Source organism: Dasypus novemcinctus, chromosome 5, assembly GCF_030445035.2.
Source record: "Dasypus novemcinctus isolate mDasNov1 chromosome 5, mDasNov1.1.hap2, whole genome shotgun sequence".
Taxonomy (NCBI): Eukaryota; Metazoa; Chordata; class Mammalia; order Cingulata; family Dasypodidae; genus Dasypus; species Dasypus novemcinctus.
The window spans coordinates 80,602,164-80,624,686 of NC_080677.1; positions in this window are offsets into that span (position 1 = coordinate 80,602,164).

The following is a 22,523-nucleotide window of genomic DNA, read 5'->3' on the forward strand; positions in this document are numbered from 1 at the left end:
GCACACAGAGAAGAGGGCCATGTGACGACAGGCAGAGATTGGAGTGACGCATCTACAAGCCAAGGAACACCAACGACTGCTGGCAAACACCAGAAGCTAGAAGTGTCGCTGAAGGATTCTCCCCTACAGGGTTCAGAAGAAACGTGGCCCCGCCACACCTTGATTTCAGACTTTTAGTCTCCAGACAGAACTCTGAGACAAAAGATTTGTTTTTTGTTTTTTTCCACACCCCCAAGTCGGTGGTTCTCTGTTACAGCAGTCCTAGGAAACTAATACAGACGCTAAACAAAAGTGTATAAAATAGCCCCTACCCCTCAAATTCTGCTTCCTGAAGGCAGCCATTGTCAAATTTGCAAATCCCACCCCAAAACACACACTGAACGCAGGATGTTGGTTTGGACCAGAAGAGAGCTCTGCCTCCTTTGCTCTGGACAGCAGCGGCAGTGACTGCAGCCCCTGACTGCACTGTGGTTTTGGAGCAATTTCGTTGGTTAGTTGGTTTTCAATAAATTGTTGTTGGTTCAGGCTTCAATCATTTTGTGTCCTTGCAAATGGGTTTCTTTATCTTTTTTAACGTTTTTTTATCTTTTCTTCCCCTCCCCCACCCAGCTGTTTTTGCTGTGTGTGTCCATTTGCTGTGTTATCTTCTGTATCTACTTCTCTTTTTGTCTTCTCGTCTCATCTTTCTCCTCTAGGGTTCACAGGGATTCAATCCTCAGGACCTCTGATGTGGAGAGAGGTTCCCTGTCAATTGCACCACCTCAGTTCCTGGTCTCTGCTGTGCTTCACCTTGACTCCCCTATCTTGCTGCGTGACTCACTTGCATGGGCACTGGCTTACTGTGCAGGCACTTGGCTCACCATGCGGGCACTTGTGCGGGCACTCCACTCACCACAAGGGAACTTAGCTTGCTATGCAGGCACTTGGCTTGCCACGTGGGCACTCACGTGGGCACTCAGCTCACCACATGGGCACTTGGCTTGCTTTGTCTTTATCTTTTTTTTTTTTAAGATTTATTTTATTTATTTCTCTCCCCTTAACCCCCATTGTCTGTTCTCTGTGTCCATTCGCTGTGTGTTCTTCGGTGTCCACTTGTATTGTCAGGTGGCACTGGGAAACTGTGTCTCTTTTTTGTTGCATCATCTTGCTGTGTCAGCTCTCCATGTGTGCGGTGCCACTCCTGAAGGGGCTACGCTTTTTTCATGCAAGGCAGCTCTCCTTGCAGGGTGCATTCCTTGCGCGTGGCCTGCAAGGCATGGCACTCCTGGAGTGGGTCAGCTCACCACATGAGTCAGGAGGCCCTGGGTATCAAACCCTGGACCCTCTATATGGTAGGCAGTTGCTCTATCAGTTGAGCCATGTCCGCTTCCCATCTTTATCTTAAAAGAATGAATTTATACCTATTATTTTTCTTTTTGGTTGTAACCTATTATTCCAACTTATATATAACAGTTAGCATTCCAATTTGATCACCCATTAAATTATCTAGTTCAATGCCCTTCTCAGATTTTAATAGGTGTGATGTCTCTATCCAAATCATTGATGAACATTTTCTTGAAATTAGCACCAAGGACAGATGTACCAGTAAGGGCATCAATCAATTAGTGAATACTCCTGGGCTACAATTATTCAACCAAATGTGAACACATATAATTGTATTATCATTCCGTCTTGTCTATAAGGATATGCCTTTCTGTCTTCAAGATATATCATATCCACTGCATTTTCCAGATTAATCTAGTAAGCCTACTCAAAATGAGAAGTATTCTATTTTATTCTTAGCAAACCTATGTGAGTTCTTAGTTATCAGCACTGTCCCCCTCTGTGTTCACAAAACCTCCCTCTTATTGTCTACTCTAGAATTTTGCTGGAGCTTGTTTTCAAATTCACTTCTTTTGGTCAGACTCTTAGTGGCTCAGAAAGGGGCTGGGTTCAGGCTGGGATGTGTCCCAGTGGAGCCTGGAGAGGTGGGCAAGGCCAGCCAACAGGTGTGGTGAATGAAGGTAGCTGCAATGGTGAGGAGGTGAGTTGGTTAAATGCACTGTGGCAAGAATACATCAAGGGACAGGGAAAGAACAAGAGTGGAATAAGGGCAAATGTTCCTTTCTGGAGCAAACCAGCTAGGCAAGGAAAGGCTGGAGGCAAGACATGAGACTCATGTTTAATGAATGAACTGTGGTTGAAACCAAGAAAGCACAGGATCAGGGAGGTGAGGCTTAAGTCAGTTGAAGAGTCAGGATTGGTCTCTGAGACGTGAGCTGCCTCATCAGGGCTTATGATGGGACAGCTGCATTCCCTGACTCAGTAAATAGTACTGTTAATTACCCAATTGCCCAAACCAGAAGTCTTGGCATCCTCCTACGTGCCCCCACTTCCCTCAGTCTCCTCATAGCCAATTTAATTACGAAGTCCTATCATTTCTACCTCATTTGAAACACAGACTTGATCATCTCTCTCCCCCTGCTTAAAAATGCTTCATTATTTTTTCTATTACCTTTGAAAGAAAATCACATCCTTTGACATGGAATACCTGCCCCTCCCCAGAGACTCCTTTACTTCCCATTCCCCCCCCCCCTCCTTTTTCTTCCCAAGGTACTGGGGCCAGGGATTGAACCCTGGACCTTGTATGTGGGAAGCTTCTGGTGCTCGACCATTGAGCCACATCAGCTCCCCTGAATTGTTTTTTTTTTTTTCCATCTGTTTGCTTGTTGTGTGTGTGTGTGTGTGTTTAGGAAGCACCAGGGAACCAAACCCAGGACCTCCCATGTGGGAAGCAGGCACTCAACTGCTTGAGCCACATCTGCTACCCTTCCCATTCCCTGGGCTCATCCTGCACTCTTCAGGCTCTGGTGTTCTGTATTTCAGTTGGTCCTATTGTAGATGCTGTCTTTTATGCCTTTGAATGTGCTGCTTCTGCTACTAGAAATATCTGCCCCACTTTCCCATTCACCTGGGTAATTGCCACTCCTTTCAGGATATCTCCCTTGCCTCCACAAGCTACTCCCTCCTTCCATTTTGAGTGCCCTTCTTATCTCTAGGGAGACAATTTATTCAGCTGAATCTTACAGGCACAACTTATCTGGTGAAAATTATATATTAGTTGGCCTGTCCTCTGGATGTTCACACTGGTAGTTATTCTTATCGTGATGGCATTAAGAGATATGGGGGGGATGCGGACTTGGCCCAGTGGTTAGGGCGTCCGTCTACCACATGGCAGGTCCGCGGTTCAAACCCCGGGCCTCCTTGACCCGCGTGGAGCTGGCCCATGCACAGTGCTGATGTGCGCAAGGAGTGCCATGCCACGCAGGGGTGTCCCCTGCGTAGGGAAGCCCCACGCGCAAGGAGTGCGCCCCATAAGGAGAGATGTCCAGCATGAAACAAAGTGCAGCCTGCCCAGGAATGGTGCTGCCCACACAGAGTGCTGATACAAGATGATGCAACAAAAAGAAACACAGATTCCCGTGCCATTGACAACAACAGAAGCGGACAAAGAAGAAGACGCAGCAAATAGACACAGAGAACAGACAACCGGGGTGGGGGGAGGGGACGGGGAGAGAAATAAATAAATAATTTTAAGAAAAGAGAGAGACATGGGGACTGCAAGAACTGGGGTAAGTGTAGCAGAGCAAATGGGTGTTATGGGGAAAATTCAGCTATACAGAGCAGTGACAGCTTAGAGATGGTGGCTGGCGATAGAACACAGAAGATAAGTCATCATTAACTTTTGCTTTGCAAGAATTGAGGTTTAAATTGGGGCTTCGGTAGTGAAGTAACCCATTTGGGAGGATTCATAAAAGTAAAATGCATTTCATATGACCATCTGGGCAGTTGTAGCCACCGTGGGTGTCTTGTTGGTCTGATAGAAAATGAGTTTTGTTAGCGAATGCATTAGTCATCTTGATGAATAGTACTGGAACATCCTGTCTTGGAAAGCTCAAGATAACACTTGTTGTACCCATAACCCAGAGTTACTGGGCATTTGGCAGAGATTGAAGAAGGAGTTGACCCAGGGGCAGTCCTTGAATATGTCCATGTTTTGTTGCATCTCTTTCTAGAACGGTTAGAAGTTCCAGTTCACAAAATGTAAAGGCAGGAACAAACTGAGAGGTAAGGCACAGCCATGTGTCTGGTGTATAGGGTCCTATGGCTGGCAGAGTGGCAAACAGTGGGTGTGGTCTGTGCCTTTTGCTGTGGCTGCCTGCTGAGAGATGCAGAGGTCAGCAAGGCTGAGTGGCGGCACGTTTTCGGGCATTCTTGCCCACTGGTCCTGCTGCCTTGGGTGGTCCTGTGGACCAGAACATATCAACTGTGGACCTGGATGCTCAGCAGACTGTGGGTCTTGAGACTGAATCCGTGGGTATGGTACTTACTTGAGATCTCAGACATCTGGAAATGCCTAAGTTTGCAGTGATTTGTTCATGGTATGATGGAGTGCCAGCTCCCTCCAGGCAGGGTCAATAGGATCAAAATATGACCTTGATGACCAAGTTCTCATTTTCCGTGATGATCCAGATCTACAGCGGGCACTGTGGTAGCCACTGGTCACATGTGGCTATTGATCACTTCAAATGTGGCTAACGTGCTACATGTGATGTAGGTATAAAATACGCACTGAATATTGAAGACTTAGTACAAAGAAATGAATGTAAAAATATATTACTAATTATCTTTTATATTGATTGTAATATTGAAATGATAATATTTTTATATATTAGGTTAAATAAAATATATTTTAAGAATTTCACTATTTTTTTTTTTAACTTTTTAAAATGTGGCCACTACAATATTTAAAATTACGTATGTGGCTCTCATTGTAGCTCACACTATATTCTATTGGGTAGCACTGGTGTCAGTCCTCAAAGTGTGGTCTGCAGATCAGCAGCATCAACATCAGCATCACTTGCAAACTTCTTAGAAATGCTGAACTTCAGGCCCCACCCCAGACCTGCTGTGTCAAAATCTGAATTTAATAAATCCCCAGGTGATTTTTATGTCCATTGAACTTTGGTAAGTGCTGATCTAGAACAAGGGGTCTGTGAGCTTGAATTGAAATTCAAAAAAACATTATTCTTGTGGGGGACGTGTTGGTGTGGATGTGATATACTTATTAAACAATACAGAGTATAGTATGGACTTAGTAAGGTGTCCATGGTTTTCACCTGAATGGCAAAGGGGTCCATGGAACAAAAAAGATTAAGAACCCCTGGTCTAGGAAACAGACTTGGCCCAGTGGATAGGGCATCCGCCTACCACATGGGAGGTCCACGGTTCAAACCCTGGGCCTCCTTGACCCGTGTGGAGCTGGCCCATGCGCAGTGCTGATATGCGCAAGGAGTGCCATGCCGCGAAGAGGTGTCCCCCCGCGTAGGAGAGCCCCATGCGCAAGGAGTGCACCCCGTAAGGAGAGCCGCCCAGCGCAAAAGAAAGTGCAGCCTGCCCAGGAATGGCACCGCCCACACAGAGAGCTGACACACAAAATGATGCAACAAAAAGAAACACAGATTCCCGTGCCGCTGACAACAACAGAAGCGGACAAAGATGACGCAGCGAATAGACACAGAGAACAGACAACTGGGGAGGGGAAGGGGAGAGAAATAAATAAATAAATCTTTAAAAAAAAAAAAAAGAACCCCTGGTCTAGAATCTGTTCTATCTGCTATGGTAGCCACTAGCCACCTGTGGCTGTGTACATTACATTTAAATTTAACTTAAACAAAAATTTTTTAAAAATCAGTTATTTGGGCATTATTTGCTATATTTCAAGTGCTTCTTAGCCACTGTAATGAATAGCCTGATTATAGAATGTTTCCATCATCATGGAAAGTTCTGTTGGACAGTGCTGGTCTAGATCTCCTTGAAGGAGAAGAATTTGAGGAAAATTGTGCCCCTGCAGGGTGACCACGTGACGTTTTTTAGACCAAGTGAGGGTAGGAGAGGTTTAATTGCAGAGATGAAGGGGTCTCCCTTTCCCAGTAAAGAATGAACAGAGGTAAATCATTTCTTAGCTCTTCAAAGACCCAGTGGATAACTCCTGAATTTTTGGTAGCTGGTTTTTGAGGGAGGCTCCTGAAAATATAAACACTGAGGTCTTAGAGCTCAAGGGGCAGGTGTGTTGGGGTGGCTGATCCACTTGAATGTCATGCTTGAATTGGTTATGGCCCAGAAATTTGATTTCTACCAGGTTTTAAAAAAATGTACTTCTGTTTTTATATTTAATCTGTGCTTCCAGAAGCAAGTCAGGGCCTTCTAGATGGGAGATTGAGAAATTAGCATATAATTGGAGACTTTTCCTTAAAAGATTTTGCACTACTCTGTCCTAGATATTAGCCATGTCTCACATTGTAAGCTTTAGCAAATACTCTTTGGCAGATAATTTGTTGTGCGCTGCTGGTATGTCTAATAAATGAAAGATGGTCCTTCCCTTAGGAAAAAAAATGAGACATTTATGGTACCAATTTCATAAAGTTGAATTTACAATCCCTGGGATTATGAGAGGCATTTCAAGCATGAATGGCATTAAGATTGTTCTTTATTTTGTGGTAGACAGAATCATGCCCCCACCCAAATGTCTACATTCTAATTCCCAGAATCTATGAAAATGTTACCTTACCTGGCAAAAGGGAAATTGTAAATGTGATTGAGGTTATAGACCTTGAAATGGGGAGATTATCCTGGATTATCTGGGCAATCTAATTTTTATCACATGAGTCCTTAAAAGGGGAGAATCTTTTCCAACTCTGGTAATAGAGAGAAATGTGATCTTGGCAGAAGGGAGATGTGACATTGCTGGGTGTGAAGGTGGAGGCAGGTGACCATGAGCCAAGGAGTGCAGGTGGACTCTAGAAGCTACAAAAGGCAAGGAAAGAGACGCTCCTGTAGAGTCTTGAAAGAATGCAGCCCTGCCTACCCCCTGATTTTAGCTCAGTGAGATCTGTTGGCCCTCTGACCTATAGAGCTCTAAGGTACTAAATGCGTGTTGGTTAAGCTGCTAAATTTGTGCTAATTGTTACAGCAGCAATAGGAAACTAGCACCTCTTTTGTAGAGTGGATACTTATTAATTTATTTTGAAAAATTAGCTGGTAGAATATCCATCTTTAAAAGTCAGATAATTCTGTGTGAAGTTAAATAATAATAAAACCGGTGCTTAGTGAGTGGTGCATAACTAGGCTGAGTCCAGGAACTATTATATCTGCCTTTACTCCTTTTTTATCTGAGTAGGTGTAAGACCTCTGAAAGTGTAATTCAGTGAAAAACATGTCTGCCAAGAACTTTCATTCATGACTGTGGCATTGAAAGTCTTTTAATCATTTCATATCTTCAGCTCATGATTTTACTTTTTCACAAAGAGGACAAGAGGAGAAGGAAGGCTAATTAACCATTGCTAAACAAATTGGTCTCTTTTTTTTTTTTTAATAAATTGGTCTTGATGAACTCTTTGTTGGGGGTGAGTAACATGGAATCTGTACCCCAGTGTTAGCTCAGTGGTACAACTATGAGGCTGGTGATAATTTTTATCAGGGAGAAAGGAGTCAGGATCATAGCTCCTGAGACTTAATAGGTTCTCAAATCTCAAATCTTCAGTGACCTTGGCATTCATGGTATTAGCCTTGATTGAGATGAGAATGCTCTTGAGCCTTACAAGGTTCTCCAAGGTCCCTCAATTTAACCATGTCTAAGACTCTGAGAGATGGAGCTCAGCTGATGGTTCCTTATTTTGCTATAGCACAGCATCCACTTGGGCCACTTTTCTTCATAAAGAAAAAATGTAATCGCTGCCAAAAGAGGCCCTGGAGCTCTGTCTACCAATTCTAACTCCCGCTGAATGGCTGACCACTTGTCCCTGAGCAGATACAGTCTCTTCCAATGGCAGCAGAAGGGGCCATGGGTTCTTCCTTTTCCTTGCTCAAACCGCTCTGTTTGGGGACTTGAACCAGGACACAGCTCTGATTCCTTCTGCTAAGCTGGGCTGGGTAAGGCAACACTGAGTGAATAGGTGGATGTAAGGGCAGAATTAAAGCCGGAGGTAGGGGTAGGGCTGGTTAAGGAGTTGGCTAGCTAGAATGGGGTTGGCAAGCATTTGGTCAGCAGGGCTGGGAATTAAGACTAACTTTTGGGCTGTGGGTAGGTTCAGGAGTCCTGGCAACAACATAAGTGGGATGCAGGGAGAGGCATGCAAATAAAGGCAGGCCAAGAGAGGTCAGAGATGGAAACAAAGCCAGTCAAGCACACAGCCAGTAAGCTGAGGTCAAAGCAGGAGGCAGCTGAGAGCCATGGTTGAGAGCATGGGTTTTTCATTCACTTGGACAGACATGAGTTTAAATCCCATTCTGCCAATCACTAGCAATATGATTTTGGGCAATTTACTTAAATCTTTCTGTGTCCCAGTTAACTCATCTATAAAATTAGAATAATGATATGTATTCTGCAGGTGCTTGTAAGAATTAGAAATAAGGCACAGGAAGCACATTGCACACTGATTCTCCAACTAGAATTCATGGATATACTTATGAGGTCCAAAAGTTCTCTACAAAAATTTTATTTTAAGGTTTTAGCTTTAAACCCATTGTTTTACAAACTGGGGTCATTGGATCTCTGCCTGGACTCCAGATATATGGTTGTGGACTCAGAGTTTTACAACTTGAGAAACACTAGACTAATATATAGTAGGCGCTCAGTGGATTAAATCACTAGAGACAGGATTAATACTAATAAGAGGAGCTGAAAGAGTGGTGAAGCAGGGCTGGGCAGAAGCCTATGTTCACAGGTCCTATCCCAGGGAGGAGAGTCAACTGGATTTGTGGTCAAAGCTGCTTTGTTTGGGTGGAGTGTTTTTGGCTTCCTGGGTGGCTGCCTGGGGCTTGTCTTCAAGGGGTACTTAGCCTTGGTATTAGCCTTGATTGAGATGAGAATGCTCTTGAGCCTTACAAGGTTCTCCAAGGTCCCTCAATTTAACCTCAATTTAATGCTGTCCTCTGTTGTTACCTGACAGTTTCTGACAGCCCCTTTGTTGAAACTTGGGACATTTTCTCATCTTGGGTTTTCTGGCACCACTTCCTTGCTCCCTGATTTTCAGAGATTACAGTGTGATTCCTCAGTTACCCATGCAAGGTCTTTTAGTTCCCGGGACATAATTCACGGAGCCTGGAGACCTGAACTCATTTAGATCTGCTCGGGGCTCACTCTGTCTCTCCATCCATCTTCCGCTCCTGTTCCCTCTTAACCATCTGTGTCCTGCCTTACTGGTCTTAGAGAATCTGCTTCCAGATGGCAAGGACAGATGTCAAATTGCAGCTGGGCAGTTCTGTCTTCTTTCTGTCATCTGTTCACCATCTATTCCAAGCCACTACCCTTCCTTGCTCCTTTCCTTGGCCCCAAACACAATTTTATGATGTCCAGTTTTTGCTCTCTGGGCATTCTCACAGGCCTGAGATCAGAGCTGTAACAGTGTCACAGCCTCATCTTTCCTCTACTTCTCACTGAAACATTCTCTGCAGGCACAGAGGGGATTTTAGGTCCTCCACTATGTTCCCTTGTGTTATGCATTAGTTGATTTTCAGAATTTCATTTTTTTTAGAGCTCTCTACTTCTCAAATCCTATATTCTTTTAGTGCAGTGGTTCTCAACCCTGGCTGCACCTTAGGATGTCTGGAGCAGCCTTAAGAAGCACCAAGACCTGGATAGTGTCCAGGCCTGCGTTTTGTTGCTGTTATTCTGATTTTGCTTTTAGGGTCCTCACATAATCATGAAAGAAAAAAGGTGGTTAAAGTGAACCACATCAAAATTTAAAACTTTGGATCATGAAAAGTACTAATAAAAAGGGGAAGAAACAGGTCACAACTGGAAGAAAATATTTGCCCTACCTATCTGACAAAAGGACTTCCATCTAGAGTATCTTAGCAATGCCTACAACTCACTAATCAAAAGACAATCGCCCTATTAAAAATTGATCAACAGTCTTGAACAGGCACTTGACAAAGAAAATATATAAATGGACAAAAAACACATGAAAAAGTGTTCAACATCATTAGTCATCAGGGAAATGCCAAAATGTGTTACCCACTAAAATGGCTAAAATAAAAATCCTGACAATACCAAATGTTGCCAAGGATCTGGAACTCTGTTTCATTTCTGGTAGGAGTATAAAATGGTACAGCCATTTTAGAAATTGGCCTAGTAGTTTTCCCTAAAGTTAAACAATGATCAAAAACATCATTTCCAGGTATTTACCCAAGAGAAATGAAAACATATGTACAGCAAAAGAATTAGCAGCTTTATTCATAATAGCCCCAAAACGAAAACAATCTAAATGCCCATCAGCTAGGGAATGGATCAACAACATATCCATATAATTAAATACTAATCAGCAATAGAAAATGAGTGAACTCTTGATTCATACAACACGGATAAACCTCAAAAAATGTGCTGCATGAAAGAATCCAGACACAAAACAGTATCTACCATATGATTCCATTTATATGAAATTCTAAATAGTCAAAACTAGAATACAGAGAAAGAAATCAGAACAGAGGTTGCCTGTAGGGTTCTGTGAGTGACTGGGAGGCAGTGGAAGGACTCTTTCTGGGGTGATGGAAATGTTATATCTTGATAGTGGTGTGAAATACAAAGATATTATGCATACTGATTCACTGAGTTGTACGTTTAATATCTGCACATGTAATTTCTATAAATTATACTTCAATAAGGAAATTTAAGTTAAAAAACTTCCCCAGATGATTTTGCTACATAGTAAGGGTTAAGAACCACTACTATGGTGTCTCAGTTTCTCAGTTCATAAAAGGTCTTCTTTCTTTTCCCTGAAACTTGAAAACCTTCACTCCTAACCTACAGGCTCCTTGTCCACCAGCACTCACCATTTCATTCTCCTGTAATTAGCAACTCCAGGACATCATGAGCACCTCACTCGAGAGGGCTCTCATTTCCAACACACCAACCACACCCCCTTCGTTGGTCCAAATGAAGTCTGAGTGTTTCCTTGTAAGTCTCCTTTCCTTTCTGAGCAAGGGACTTGTCCTTGAAATAACTGGAAAAATGATCAATCACCTGTGCTTCTTTTAGGGGAAGAAGACCTGGAGTCCGTGCCTGGGTGGTTGAGATACTCTGGCCTTGCTCTCACCTGTGTGCAAAGGTTGGGAAAGATGTTTGGGAAAACATCTTTTATCTACTTCATTTTCTACTTCATCTACTTTATCCATTAGCATCTTCTCACTCCTAGACTTACTGATTTTCATATAGTTGAATGTGTGTGTGTTTTTTTAAAAGATTTACTTTATTTATTTTTCTCCCCCTTCCCCCATTGTCTGCTCTCGTGTCCATTCGCTGTGTTCTTCTGTGTCCACTTGCATTATCAGGTGGCGCCGGGAAACTGCGTCTCTTTTTTGTTACGCCATCTTGCTGCATCAGCTCCCCGTGTGTGCGGTGCCACTCCTGGGTGGGATGTGTTTTTTTCATGCAGAGTGGCTCTTCTTGTGGGGCACACATCTTGCGTGTGGGGCACCCCTATGCAGGGGCTCCCCTGCATGGAATAGCACTCCTTGTGTGCGGCAGCACTGCACATGGGCCAGCTCACCACACGGGTCAGGAGGCCCTGGGGATTGAACCCTGGACCCTCCATATGGTACATGGATGCTCTATCAGTTGAGCCACATCTGCTTCCCAGTTGAATGTGTTCTTAAAGTTCAGTATTCCTTTAGATATTCTTCTTTTGAATAAAACATACTTTTATAAATTACTGTTTCCAATCTGAATTCTCTCCCACCAAGACTCAGGGATGCCTAGGAGAATGTGTTTAGCATGCTGTGTTTATATTTTCAGGCTACTCATTGCCCATCGCCTATGCCTTGCCATATTTTCTTATCTGTGGGAGGTGCCAAGACCTGATTTAGCTCCTTTTTTGAAGATCTTGCCTCAAACACCTGTGAAGCAATATAGAAGTGATATAATACCGGCTCAGTATATTTAACTGTCTAGAACTCTGCCAATAACTAAAGAGTAAGTTACAAAGAGACTCTGAACATAGGAGAGATGTAATAAAATTCATGCACTTTACTCAGAGGTGAGCCCCTTCAGTTCTCACTCATAGCCAATTTACTCTTACCCGAGACACAGTTGTAACAATACTCACAATCTGATTAGAAGCACCAAGTTAGAAGGCTGAAACACAAACTTGTTTATGACAATGATTTTAAGTAAAAACAAACAAACACACACCAAAAATGGCAGAGAAGTGTAAGAGATGGGTTAGGAAAACGTCTATCCAATTGGGTGGAAATAAAAGTTCAGACAGCTCAAGTGAGCAAGTTTCAGTGTCTGAGACATTGGGTGTCCTGATGCTACACCCTCCCAGGCAGGGATGACGGGGTAACAGTGCCCAGGCAGCAGTTGCCGAGGCAGAACAAGGCTCTCTTCTATAATCAGAGACTCCCTCAAAAACAGAAGGCTCAAGAGCCCTTGTTGCTCCTGTAGCCCTGCATGCCTGGTCTCTGCTCCGACTGCTGTTCACTGTTTACTGAGTTCCCTGCAGCCTCTCCTGACTGCCATCATCTGTCTCCATACACCTCCAATGCTGGTCATCTCTGGGTGCTCCTCAGGCTTCACACCCATCTGAGACTTATCCATTAAGCCATGAATCTGAAATTAAAAGTCATGCAGGAGTTCTACAGATGAAACCATATGATGTTTGGGTACAGGTGAAGCAAGATCACTATTGCCCGCTGTTGAAGTTGGGGGATGGAGCCATGGGGGTGTATTAGTCAGTCAAAGGGGTGCTGAGGGAAGTAACTTATGCTTTATGGTCTGTAACTGTAAGCTCCTATCCCAAATAAATACCATTTATTAAAGCCAACAGGCTTTGGTATTTTGCATCAACACCCCTTTGGCTGACTATTTGCATGTGTTGGAGCAAGATGGCTGCCAGTGGTTCCTGTCTTCCCGGGGATTGCTTCTCTTTCCTCTGTGTGCTTACTTCCTGGGGCTCCAGCTTAAGACTTTAGCATCAAACTTCAACATCAAAAAACTCCAACTCTGTCCTTTGCCATGTCTTTTATCTGTGAGTCCCCACCCACCCAAGAGTGGGGGTTAAACACCCTACTGACATGGCCCAATCAAAGTCCTAATCATAATTTAATCATGCCCAGGTAAAGACCAGCTTACAAACATAATCCAATATCTATTTTTGGAATTCATAACTATATCAAACTACTACAGGGGGACATATCATATTACTCTCATTCTGTGTAGAAAATACCCATTTAAAAAGAAAATCCGGGAAGCGGACTTGGCCCAGTGGTTAGGGCGTCTGTCTACCACATGGGAGGTCTGCAGTTCAAACCCTGGGCCTCCTTGACCCGTATGCAGCTGGCCCATGCGTGGTGCTGATGCGTGCAAGGAGTGCCCTGCCATGCAGGGGTGTCCCCCGTGTAGGGGAGCCCCACATGCAAGGAGTGAGCCCTGTAAGGAGAGCTGCCCAGTACGAAAGAAAGTGCAGCCTGCCCAAGAATCACACCGCACACATGGAGAGCTGACACAACAAGATTCCTGGTGCCGCTGATAAGGATAGAAGCGGTCACAGAAGAACACACAGCCAATGGACACAGAGAGCAGACAACTGGGGGGGGGGGGGGAGGGAGGGGAGAGAAATTTTTTAAAAAATCTTTATAAAAAATAAAATAAAAATAAAATCCTATGATGTCAACACAACCAATTTAATGTTCTCACTCTCATTTCATGTGATGCTCGAGAGGGAATGTATAGTATGTTCATTTTACTATTAGCTCAAGACCACTCAAAATTGTTTTCTCAAAAAAGGACATAAAAATATCTGGAAATTTCATTTAAAAAAAAGAATATCTCATATATTTTCTCCTCTTGCTGTCCCATGTACTCTATGGTGCATATGATTCAGAGCAGCATTTAATGTCAATATTAAGAACGACTCAACGGAGTCAGGGACAAGAACCAAGGTAAAGTGCTAATGTTATCTTTGAAGAGTTCTGACAAATACATCCACATCTTCAAGTCAGCTCCACTGTGGGGATGTTGGGGAACTGAGAGGCCAAGCATGGACCAAAGTGAACTCTGTACATTTTAGAACCTAAGTCTTCAGGAACTTGACTCTGTCAAGAAATTATTTCCCATGTCCTTCTTAGGCACAGATTTCCTTTTCATCCCTTCCTTTTTTCTTTCCTCCCTCCCTCCCTCCCTTTTCTTCTCCTCCTCCTCCTCCTTCATCATCATCTTCTTCTCTTCCTTCACCTCGCTCCCTCCCTCCCTTCCTTCCAAACAGCATCACTACAACTGATAGCATGCTAATGTCAGACACTCATAGGGTCATGTAAGATTAAATAAGATACAAATGTGGGGAAAGGGGACCCTTTAAATTAATTGGAATAATTTTGATCCTCATAATTTTAAAACAATTCAATATGGAACCTTTCAAACATATAAAGGTTTTTATGACAAATTTAATGAAATCCTTATACCTATCAACCAGCTTCAGTAGATGTCCACACATGGCCAATCTGCTTTCATCTGTGACACCCATTTCCACACTTCTCCCTCCTCATCCACATTGCATTACTTTAAAACAAATCCAAGGCATCATATTTTTCATCTGTAAATACTTCAGTATGTATCTCTATGAGATAAGAGGTCTCTATCTCTCTTTTTAACACAATCACAATTCTACAATTGTGCCTAAAAATAACAGTAATTTGCTATTATAAAATATTCAGGAAGTGCTCAAATTTCCTGATTATCTCACAATTTCTTTTTATTCTTAGTTTAATCAAATCAAGATCCAAATAAGACCCACATGTTGCATACAGTTGATAGGTCTCTTGTCTTTTATAATCTACATGCCTCCTTACCCTCTTTTTCCCTGGCTATTTACATATTGAAAAAAATGAGCTATTTGTCTTGAAGAGTTTTCATTATTCTGGATTTTGCTGATTGTATCCTCATGGTATTGTTTAACATGTTCCTCTATTACCTGCAATTTTTGTGAGCTGGTATTTATACTTAGCAACTCTTCATCATTATCAGTAATATAAAATACTTCACTTCTAAGACTCGCAATGTCCTTGCATGACCTCTTATCATAGTGAGTAAGTCAGGGTCCCAAACTTTTCTGAGGCAACAAAAAAGATAACTGTTTTGCAGTAATGGCAAGTCTACTATGTCCACTTTACAAAATGTGTCTGGCTGGAATTCATTATTAGCCCCGTGATGGCTGGGGAATTTGTTGGGCATCCCCTCTGTGCTTGGAAATGAGCATGACCAGGTGGAAAGAATGAGGACTTAGGAATCAGACAGATCTCAGTTGGAATTCTGCCTTCCCCTTTTATTAAGCCATTGCCTCTTCTGGTTACATAATACCTTTAGGTCTCAGATTCCTTATATGTGATGATAATGTCTATATCATCCAGCTGCTGAGATGCACCTGTCATGTGGTATGTGTTCAATAATTACTTGGGTTTACTTCTTCAACTTGAGTTAAAAATGAGAATTTTCAAAAGAACTACAAATACACAGTTTGTCTAGATCAAAATGCAAATTGGATCTAAGTCATACACTGACTTCATAAAAAACGAAGTTTCAGCCTAGGCCTTAAGAAAGAACGTGCAGAAAGGGAAAAGAAGATGGGGACAGGAATTACTGCTCTCCTCCTCTCCTTCTTAGTATTCAGAAAATTCAGGAAGTTCTTCCTAAAGAAAGCCTGACCCATTTCAGCTTAAAAATGTACTATTCTCTAGACTATGCTGGCTTGGAAACATATTTCTTTTACCAAAAGATGAGTTCAGAGTAAATGACTCAGAAACATATGGATGAAATTTCCCTTAAGCCACCCAGGGGAATTCAAAATTAAGGGAAAGAGTGCTTGGCAAAATGCATTTGGGGTTTTGCCAAGCCTAAACCAACTGAGAAATAGTTAAGACACAAGGCAGATCTCAAACGCTGCCAAGTTTACCCATCTTAGTGGGACAGGGATTTATAATTAGAGCTGCCCAGAAAAAGCACCATCTCAACAGCGGCAAAGGACAAAAAAGTCTTTGTCCTCAATGTCTCAGCGTGGCTGCTGTTTCCCAGGTGGGGGTTTTCCAGCATCTGTACCCCTCTCAATCCTCAGGGTCCTCAAAGCAGCCTGGCCAGAGTGGATTATCTTCTGCACCAAACTCCTGGCAATCTCTCCCAGTCTCTTTTGTTTCCAGGCCAGGCTGGATGTTTCTTACTATGAATTCCTGGATGAGGGAGAACATATATTGATGGGTGTTCTTGAATTACAGCGGAGGGCTGTAGTGGGAGAACATGACAAAGCAATTTCCTTCGCTGACACACACTGTTTTTCTCTTCCGTCTCTTACCTTGCCACCTTGCCTCATTTCTCTACCTCCTGTGGGTTTCTTTCTCTGTAAGATGAAGGGATTAGATCAGCAGTTTTCAAAGTGTGCTACCTGAAGCCCTGCAGGGCCTGGCCAGGCCAGTGGAAGGGGAGGAGGAAGTACTGAGGACTCATTTAAAAAGTGGGAGGGGGGAACAGATGTGGCTGAAGTGATAGACCTTCCCCCTACCATGTAGGGGGACCCAGGTTCAAACCCTGGGGCCTCCTGGTGAAAAAGAAGAAGAGAAAGCATGCCCGCACAGTGAGCCAATGCTTGTGAGAGTGCCCACGTGCATGAATGCCCGTGTGGTGAACCGGTGCCTGTGTGAGTGCCGGCGTGGTCTGCCAGTGCCCACACAAGTGAGTAATGCAGCAAGATAATGACGAATCAAAAAGAGAGAAAAGGGGAGAGTCAAGGTGAAGTGCCGCAGAAACCAGGAACTGAGGTGGCGCAATTGACAGGGAACCTCTCTCCACATCCAAAATCTCCAGGATCGAGTCCTGATGAATCCTAGAGGAGAGAAAATGAGAAGCGAAGATAACACAGAAAGCAAAAACAGCAGGGAATGAGGAGGGAAAGAGGGAAAATAAATAAATAAGTAAATCTTTAAAAAACTAAAAAAATAAAAATAATTAAAAAGGAGTAGGGGCTCCTTTATCCCTTCTCAGTCTCCACTCAAAGAAGTGGGCCCATTTTTCTCTTCATCAAACATCAAAGTTCCCCTGTGTCAAGCACTGTGCTAAGCAAAGAGCAGATAGCAGTGAACAATCAGGCATGGATCTTGTCCTCATGGAGGTAACAGTCTAGTTGGAGAGAATAGATTAAATAAACAAAAGAATAGATTAAAGAAACCCAAATCAAGACACACACACCATAAAAGAAAAACTCCTAGGTGAAGGTTGAGGGCCTGGGGTTTGAGAGATGTTGTAGAATGCTTCCCGTCCAAAGCCTCTCCCCACCAGCCTGGTTTGGCACTTGATGCTCTACTGAAGAGCAAACCATTGTTAGGTCATTGACTGTTTCCATGAAAAACATACCTCTTTTGGCTGGGAGGAGAAGGTTGAAAAACAGTACAAATCAGCTGATCAGCTTAGCAGATGTTACTGCAGAAAGAAGAGAGGATGGATCAAGAGAACAGGGTGGTGGCTTCAGGCAAGTGAGGGCGGGAAGGGCTACAGCTCAGTGGACCGAGGAGTAAACCCAGAGAGATCACCTGAAGGGGTACGAGAGGCTCAGAAAGGAGGTGACCCAAGGGGCAAGTGAAGGCTGTACCACTGATGGCTTCACTTATTTCACTATTGTTATCTAGAACTAGCCTTGATTTTTCCCTCCGTTTCTCATTGAGTCTACTGTGCTATACAAAGTAAATGTTAACTGATTACTAAATCTTAATTCTATCATTGAATCTTTGTCTCTATATCTGCCACTTTCTACGTTTTGTAAAGAGAATAAGACCTTTTGAAAAAAACCTTCTGGAGACATCTCTATGGTTTCTACTATAGGTACTGGCAATACCCACCATTTCTGACCCATGATGGGCCTGATCTCTTACTAGGGAGAGGCAGAATGAAGAGGACAGGAAGGGAGTAGGCAGAGGAAGACTGGCTTCTTTGCTCAAAGAGTTAAAACTCCTGTGGGGCACTAGATGGCAATATTTCCCCAAATCTAAATGCAGCAGAGGGAGGACTTGTTGACAGTAGGTCCACACAGCAGAGCTGCCAATCCAAACAAATTCTGTGAAAACCAAGTTTGTGAAGACAAGGACTGATGTCTGGTAGAAGGGATCCTCAAAAGGACCTGCCCATAGTAAGGATTCAGTGGTGTGAGTCGTTACCACCACCGCCAGCACTAGAGCTACCACTGCCACCTCTACCACCTCTGCCACCACCACCACCGCCATCACCACCACCATCACCACCACCACCACCATCACCACCATCACCACCATCACCACCATCACCACCACCATCACCACCACCACCACCACCATCACCACCACCACCACCATCACCACCATCACCACCACCATCACCACCATCACCACCACCACCACCACCATCACCACCATCACCACCATCACCACCACCACCACAACTAGAACTACCACCCCACCCCAGCCCCCACTGCTAGAGCTACTACTACCACCACTACCTCCACCTCCACCACTATTACTACTAATAATTGGGTCATACATGTATTGTTTTTGTTGGTGATGAAAATTAAAACTCATTCTAGAAGAGAGATGTAATTAGAGATAAATATCTTCTAATGTTTTTGTTTGTTTGGTTTTTTTTTTTATGAATATATATTACAACTAGGTTAACAGACTGCTGCCTAGTGTAGAGACTTAGGAGAATTACTTTAATGAATAGATAAGAATGACCTGCATTTGACCTAGCAGGCTTTTTTCTGTAGATAAGTAGTTGCCTTTTTGCTACTTAAGCTTTGTTTATTTATTTATTTATTTATTTATATCCCCCCTACCCCTGCAGCTTGCTTGCTGTCTGCTCTCTGTGTCCATTCGCTGTGTGTTCTTTCTGTGTCTGTGTGTCTCCCTTTGTTGCGTCATCTTGCTGTGCCAGCTCTCTGCGTGTGTGGGCCGTCAGCTCTCCATGGGTGCAGCCAGCCTGCCTTTACAAGGAGGCCCTGGGAAGCGAACCCAGGGCCTCCCATATGGTAGACGGGGGTCCAGTCGATTGAGCCACAGTCACTTCCCCTTAAGCTGTATTTTAAAACAGGGAATTCTATGTGGACTGAAAATCTCATCCAGAGTCTTGTTTGCATTGTCAATTTATTTAGCCTAGCAGTCACCCCCCTCCCCAGACCTAGGAATCTGTTACTGACTCTGAGTATTCCTGGTGAATACTACCAACCGATGGAGGGTCCAAACATACTGCTTGACACAGAAGCAAACATTTGCTGAACTTCCCGTACAATTGGACTGCCTGATGAATGGTTTCTTTGGGACCAGAAGTTGAGCGTAGGTGAGCTTATATAAAGGAACCAGAACCAAGGTGTTCAAGAGGGTGGGAATGGCGAGGGGAAGAGGGTGGCTAGACACAGTTACAGCACCAAAGGTGCACTGCCGGTCACTCGTTTTCAACCACCTCTTTTGCACCTGCAAGCCCCAGTGCCCCATAGCTACCACCTAACAGAAGTAGATTTCTGCAGAGGTCCATTTATGTATTCACTCAACAAATAAGGGTTAACTTCTTACATATTCCCGGCATGGTTACAAGCCTAGGGATACAGCAGTGAGCAAGGTGTCTACCCTAACGATGCTTACCTACTGGTGGAGGAGAAAAACAAAAACAAATACCCAAATTACTAAATATGATTTGGTTGTGATATTTGCCAATAAGAAGAATGAAGCAGGATTAGAAGACAGTGACAGGTAATAGTGGGGATGTGTGAAGGGGTGTGTATGTGTGTGTTTCTATTGGCTAATTTATTTAGGATCATCAAGGCAGGTTATTCTGAGGAGATGGCATTTGAACAGACAGACCTGAGTGAAACAAGTGGGTGCCCAGGTGGGAGCCCTGAGCTAAAGCGGAACTACACTGCACTATTATTGCAAACTGCCCTAAGTCAATTGGTCAGGATGCACAACCCTTGGGTTCTTTTAGGTTGATGATAATCATTGGAAAAAGATTGAGGTAAATAAGGTGAACTACTCCCCCAACTCATTAAAGAAAGGCTTCTAAGTTTGGATACACATACATTTACTAAATAGTTTTTTATTAATAGGTTCAAACCACCATTCCGTTATTTCAATGAACACGTAGCACTCTGTACTTTTAGGAGCTCCTATCACCACCTGTGTGAGGGGTTTTCTTGAGGCAGAGGCAACAATATTCTAGAAGCAGGATTCCATAACACTTGAACATGGCACAGGCCAACCAGTGGATGGACACCTGCTGAGGGCTATCCCTGAAGGTACATGTGGTGGGTTTAAATGGTGTCCGAGACCCTGTTTGTCCCCAGTGGTATTCTCTGGAAGCTGGTTCTGAGACAGAATTTTGGGTGAAAGATGGTTATTAGGGGTCAATTGCTGTGAAAGGAATGGGGAAGGAGTCAAGGTTGGGGAGAGGGGGAAGTTGAACTTGATGCAGGACCTCTGGAGTGAATATTGGTCATGAGAGTTGTCTTGCGTTGGGTCAAAACAGCCAGGACTTGATCCCTCATCTGACTCAGTCACCGTCCACTAGAACAGTGACCTTGGGGCGAGGCGGCTCTCTGTAACTGAGGCAGACCCTGGAGGAAGGGGTTGTGGGAGGCATCTGGTGACCCCACTCCCTGCAGCTGGATAGCAAGTCCTTCCTTGCGGGGGCATCCTGGCCACACTCTGTGTCCAGCACACTGGTCATGTAACTGAAGAATGTTACACATCTAAAATACTTTAACCAATCTACATATCTCGAATCCCTTTGGTTTTATCAATGAGAGTCCAGTTCCTATACTCATCGTACTTATTAACAATGAGCTAATTTCAACATTAAAAATCCATTTCCGACATTCACTATGCTAATTTAAAGAGCCTTGGCATTCATTTAGCCATCGATCACAGAAGCACTTGAGGCAACTGCCTCTGGAGTGTGGCCTTTCTGATAAAATACTAGCTGACTACTCCCGGAGTAGAATTTTCCATTAAAGCAACTGATTGCCCTTAGAGTAAAAGCTTACCCCAACCAGAACATGTATAATATCACCTACTCTACCTCCCTGAAGTATCTGAAGCAGGTCACAGAAATCCTAACGATCCTCACTTAGATTGCTTGTCTTTGGGGTCTCATGCTACTCTCTGCTCTTGTCCTATCATACTGTCTTAGGGGTTCTTTGGTTACAAGAACAGAAACTTACCAAACTAGTTCAAGTTTAGTGGGAGTGTATCGTAAGGATACAAGGATTCAATAGGCAACCTCACTGACATCAAGGTTGGCAGAGAAGGCAATGTGAGCTACTCAGAAATTAGAACCGGGTGCTGGGATCTGAAACTTTCCCCACCTTGCTCATGGAGCCTCAGGCTCTCTCCTTCTCCTCTCTGCCTTTCTGTTAGATCTGCTCCCTTCTCCTGCTTCTCTGCCTTTTCCATTCACTTATCAGCATCCTTTCCCAGGCCTGATTCTACATAACCATTTAGTTGAAGCACCCACCATCGTTCAACCATAGCATGGTCTCCGGTCTCTTTGGCCAATGTCTTGAGAGAGGAAAGAAAAGAAAAAGTATCACTGATGCCACCCTGCCCGTGGCCTGGGGTTCCTTGGGTTAGTTGAGCATCATGATCATCCAGGGCCAGCAGTGGTGTTTGTACCAGGTAAAGGGGCTCTTCCTTTTAGGGGCTATGGAAGGACAAGTTCCTCAAGAAGAGGATAAAGACAAGGAAGCTATAACCAGGATCTCTTTCTAATTATTGGTAGTGTGGCATCTCATCAGAAAATTTCTGTATGTGCACACCCCTCTGTATGTGTGTGCAGGTGCACATGTGCACGTGCATGTAATTAAGCCAATGCAAGAGTAACCGCCAAAGGCCATATATTTATATTATAATATTTAGATGTGCACAGATGTTGCTTCCTTGATTCCACTCATCTTTCTCTGAAACTTCATCTGCCATAAATTCCACTTTCTCAGTTGCAACTCAAGGAGGTCTGAATTGACTTTCTCAGTGATGGGCACTTCTACCATCTGGGTACCAACCAGCAGACACGGAGAGAGAATGCAGTGTCTCCCTCACAGAGCACACATTGCCAAGTCTGTGAGTCAAGCAGCTCATGACCAACCCTATTCTATAGTGACCCCTCCAAGGAAACCCTCGCCTCTAACCCAGCTGTAACCACCAGCCCTCGGCATCAGCTAGCAACCCGAGGATTTGATCCATGAAAGCAGAGCTACGCTCCAACCTGAGTACATAGAAACTTCATATTGTCCTCAGTGTTTCCTTTCATGTTTGTTTGCATCATTTAGAATTTCCCAGGGGTGCTTGTGTGTCAACTAATCTGAGCAACCAAGCATTCCTAAGCAGGCAAAGCAACAAAGCAAACAGAGCTTTGTTCAGATTGCTGGGAGGTGGTCACTTCTGCAGAGGACAGAAATGAGACAGACCCTGCCCAGGCCAGGGAAGTTCTC